Genomic DNA, 5,511 nt, shown 5'->3' on the forward strand with positions numbered 1-5,511 from the left:
CTGGAGTACAAAGCTGTGAAATATGTACTGGGAAAAGCCATCATAAGAAACACTACAGAGAGAAGCTAGGCAGCTTCTTCTCTGCTATGGACTCTGAGCGGATGGGCCAAGGTCTGCAACACATCACAGACCACAGAACCATTACATCAGCTAAAGTGCATGAAGCACTGAGGAAGATCAACCCTAGAGGGCAGACAACATCCCTTGGGGGCCCTCAAATCATGTGCTAACGAGCTGGCCGAGGTTCTCACCTCCATTTTCAAACTCACTCAGCCTGATCATCGTTCCCCTGTGTTTGAAGACCACAACCATTGTTCCCCTTCCCAAGAAGCGCCCCTGCCACCTGCCTGAATACTGGCCAGTAGTGCTCATTCATCACAAAGTCTTTTGAGAGAGTGGTGTTGGTGCACATGCAGAGTAATTAACCGGACCCATTATACCACTGACAGTATGCCTATCGGCCACCACTAGTCTCTCTCCCACCTGAAAAATAAACACTCCTACATCAGGATACTCTTTGTAGACTAAAGCTTTGCCTTCAACGCGGTCATTCCCAACAAACTCACCCATAAACACTTGGTCTATACCCCACCCTCTCGGTCTGGCTTCCTCATTTGATCAAGGTCGGTGACAGAACTTCAGCCAGCATCATCGCAAACACTGGCACCTCACAAGAGTGCATCCTCAGCCCCAACCTCTACGTTCGTCCGCGACCGTGCTGCCTCCCACACAGGCAACATCTTCCTGAAGTTCATGGATGACTGTCAAGGTCATAACGGCTGACCCGAGGAAAGCGCCGGGTCTGTCGTCATGGTGTGATGTGAACAACTCTCACCTTCAACACAGACCAAACAAAGGAGATGATATTGGACTCGCAAAAGGAGAGGAGACCTCATCGGCCATTCTACATCCAGGAAGTTGAGATGGTGAGCAACTTTAGTTGAGAGTACACATCAGTGGACCTTTAACATCACACACCTGATCAAGAAGGCCCAACAACATAATTTTTCAGGAAGCTGGAGAAGGTGAGGATGTCATCAAAAAACTCAACTTTTACAGATTCATTGTCATGATCACCCTGACCGGCTGCAGCAAAACTGCAATGGACAGTTAAGGCCTGCAGAGAGTGGTGATGACTACTGAGAAGATCACCAGAACTCTGCAGAGCATCTACCAGCATAGAGTCCTCAGGAGAGCTGCCTCCATCCTTAGCTGCACCCCACCTCCTGCCAATACTGTCCACACTTCTACCCTTAGGTCAGAGCTACAGTGTGAGAAGCAGGATCAAGAAAGAAGAATGGTGTCCCACAAGGCTCCATTCTCTACCCAATGTTGCTCAACATCTACATTCAGGAACTGCCAGGAACAACCTCTACCAACAAAACTGCACAGACTACTTGACCATCATGCTATGATGGAGTTCCTGCAAGCCCTCAACTACCTTGGCGTACACGTGGATCGGACACTGTACTACAAGCAACACCTGGATGAAGTGAAGGCCAAGATTATAGCAAGGGTTTCACTCAGCCATCGCTGCCTGGCAGGATCAACTTGGGGAGCATCCTCCCAGGTCCTACCCGTATCCATACAAGCCCCTGTCCGCATACTGTACCCCTGCAAGGAGCAGAAGTCCACATGCTGCAAGATAGCTGCCATTAACAGGGCCCTCTGGATAATAACGGCATGTCTGAAACTCATCTTTGTGTCCCAACCGCCAGTCCTTGCTGGATTCACCTTGGCCAATCTTTGGTTGGATGCGGCTACCTTCAGCCTGGCAAGAAAAGCCCAGAAGTATGACTAGTACATCCTGCACAGAGCCGCAATAAACCTAGGACTACTACAATAACTAACAATGGCACTAACAGGCACTTACGTCTTGTTATCCCTTCAAAAAGGCAGCTCAAGAAATGCTATAGTCTATCCCTCAGGACTCTTCCAGAGATGCCTGGGTGGCTGCATCATCATTTGAAAATGGAGCATTGTGTCGCTACCTACCGTATCTATGCACTCCAAAAGAAATCCAATCAATGGACTGTAATATGTAAACCAATGTTTACATGCAGCGAATTATATCATTCATGAAGAGCATGTGAAGGCATCAGATTGTTACTATTATCAGGTTTTCATGGTCATGCTCTGTTGGCCTTTATTTATACAGTGTCAAAACTGTCTCTAGGCGCTTTACAGAAACCCAGGACCTTACCCCCTGCAAGCAACAGTATCAAAGATGAAGTAATTTAACAGGACTAATAGTGCTGTTGCTGCATAGAAAGGATGACCTTGGACAACTATAAACACAATTTGATGTCCTATTGCATCATTCACAACTGACTATGATGTATAAATTGGATTTGCTGCTATTTCTTAGATGTCCATGTTTCTTTGTGTTCACCTTAGCCATCGTCTACGTATGTTCAGTTAAAAGGTCCTGGCCATGTAACCCACTCCTGGCCCAGCATTGATTTGTCCTATCAGAACATTGAGGCAAATTTAAAAGATGGATGGTCCACAGACACTTTTGACCTTAGGTCTTAGGTTATTGTAGTACCTTAAAGTTATTGGAATAATGTTAATGTGAACCAATAGCTTATTTTGCAAGATTTTTTTTCCCCCAGGAATAATAAATTGGATGTGTTTCCAGCTATGCAAATGCATCATAAAAGGAGTAATTTCAGTTACTTATTTTAAGAACAGTAAAGTCATTACTCAGCTATAATTTGACCTGTTTGAATTGAATTCATGTTACATAAATCTGCTAAATAGTTAGATTTTTTTGATGTTGTTGCAGCTGCTTTTGCTCTTTGGTTACTTAAATCTCGATCAAATCATGATTAGGATCAAATTTGTTTTAATATCTGCCCATCTTAAATGTTTTGAATCGAAATCTTTATTATCATGTCTGATTTCTGGTTTTTCTGCATGACTGCATTCCTAGCAACCCTATAAATCCTCTGCGGTCGTCTTTACAAATCACAAACTTTACAAAAAACACTTTTTGAAAAGAAAGGAGCACCAAAAGCCATGGCCTTTAAAGGTAAAGTGACAAAAGCTCTAATGCACAAAAGTGTCCAGAAGCTAATTCCATCTAAAGCCGTGAGAAATGAACTGCATTGCTACCTGTGAGAGAATAAAACTATAACCTGCACTAATAGAGAAACATTGGCATCATATGCATATTGTGGCACAGATAATGTATCATCATCTGAGCCTTTGAGCCTTTATGCCATTGATGTACTCAATGTGTTCTTTGTAAAAGAAGCCTTACTTCACTGAAACGTGTACGTACACTTTACTGGAGGTTTAATTAAAACCCACAAGCCTACAATTCATGGTTGGATGGAGGTGAGCGGCAGTCACAAAGCCCAAGGTTTCTCTGAAGGGCCAGAACACACTTGCTGTCGCACTGCTGATGCTGTGCTTCAGGATGCTAAACACCAGTCCAAAAAACAAACTCGCTCAGGTTTGTGTTATTGTTGTACCAAGTAATAATTATAATTACTCCTTTTATTTAAGATGCACCAAGGTCAGAATTTCATTAATCAAACTGGTTTCCTGTATTCAGGACCCAATTTTTCTGTCAATTTACCTCTCAGGTTCTCCCTGATACAGTTTACAAAGCGTGCAAACGCTTCCACCGGCAAGTCTTTTTCCAACCAGCTTGATTTGAGACACATAATTGTAAGGTTTGATGGGAGCATTAACAAGGTTTCTACTATCCAGTTCATTACAAAGAACTCATCTGCCATGTTTCATACTGGGGTGGCCACATTATTAGAACACCTGACTCTTCTGAAAGTTGAGGCCTTTTTGTCTCCATGACTTCATTTCATAGGGTCCATGAAATATGCTGACATTGCTCAAGAAATAGCACTTAAAGTAACTCCTCTTGTTTTAATCCACTGTTTTAAACCTAAATATTATTTATGTCCCCTTTTCGTAGCAGTTACCTCAGAGCATCTCTGAGGAAGCCAAAAGACTTTATTTGAATGTACCGAAGATCTGTTTATTTTGTTACCCAACCCACATTTGTTTTGGTGGTCTAGAGGGGACTGGACTGGAGGGGTCAGAGGGTTCAAGCTCTGGAAACTGTACTGTTAGCAGGAGAGGTGCCAAGATATTTGTATTGCAGATGTGCCTTTGAGCAAGGTACCAACCCCCCCAAATACTCAGATGCAGCTTCCTCACTCTCAGACCTCTCCCTTAATGATTGTGAACATGTTTGTTGTATGTTCAAGCTAACTGAACATCTCTGGAGGGCAACAGCCAGTGTGTAAAAACAGGAATATCCCCTCTGCAGGACTAATAAATCCCCGCTGTAACACAGATTGTGTTGGAACCACCAAAGAAGTTTTTCTTGGACTCATCTTAACTAAAACGCTAGTGGACTGCTGTTTGTTACATTCTCAGTCTGATTAGACAGCTAACAGCACCCACAAAGGGGCACATTTGGCATCTGACCTCACCGTCACCCCCAACCTATCTCCCTCCTCTGTCATTTCAAGCACACAGATTAGAAATGGTGCACATGTTAGAAGGTTCTGGCTAAAGCCGTATATACTGTAGCTTACTGGACACATTTATCTCCAATCAACAGTAGTTTAGCACCTTTGAGAATTCGGGTTCTGAATGACCAGAGACCATGTTTGCACAAGCTAGTGCTGACATCGTACCTTCGTGAATAATAAATGTGCAATTGCATTGTAGCCTGCTTGCCACTAACCCTGTATGAAGCCCGGGCAGTGGCAGTATTAATAAAACATCAGGAAACCAGGTGGGGTCAGATTTGCGGTCAGACTATTGACCTTAAGGTCAACATCCTGTGTGTTTTATGGTCCTGTTGTGTGTAGCACACCTCTCCACAAATTTGTGATAATTGTTGTGTAATTTTTTCCTCTACGTGATGCACATGTGAATCACCCATGAGAAGGTATGTTTGCATGCATCAAAATGTTTTACACACACATACACACACACACACACACACACACACACACACACAAGCTTCCATGTGGAATGCTGGGTCTAGCTAGCTGGCCTGGCTGCAGTGTCGGATTGCAGTAGGTTTGTGACCCTGGCATATCTGTGTTTGTTTTATGTCACAGCCCCTCCCTCCGGGGAGATGACAGTCCAGCGGTGCCCGAAGGATGAAATCCGAGATGGGTTTAGTGCTCCTTAAGCTAAAAGTTTACAACTCCTTTATGAGGCTGAGGTGGCTGCGTTTAAATTTCTTCAGTAAGGACGTGATGGTTGGAGCCACCGGTACCGCTGGAGCCGCAGGGGTCCAGAAAGCAGCTAATAATGCCACAGCTTTTGTTTGAACTTTTTTCATTTCATTACATTCTAATTCAAACTCAGTGCATTTAAACAAATCTGTTTACTCTTACTTTCAAAAGGACATACATTACAACCACGTTTTCTCCTTAACACCCCCCCCCCCCCCAAAGCCACACTTGCCTCCTTTATCCGATACAAAAAATTGTGTTTTATATATATTTATTCATGTAAGTATAA

This window comes from Takifugu flavidus, chromosome 13 (assembly GCF_003711565.1).
Source record: "Takifugu flavidus isolate HTHZ2018 chromosome 13, ASM371156v2, whole genome shotgun sequence".
Classification (NCBI taxonomy): domain Eukaryota; kingdom Metazoa; phylum Chordata; class Actinopteri; order Tetraodontiformes; family Tetraodontidae; genus Takifugu; species Takifugu flavidus.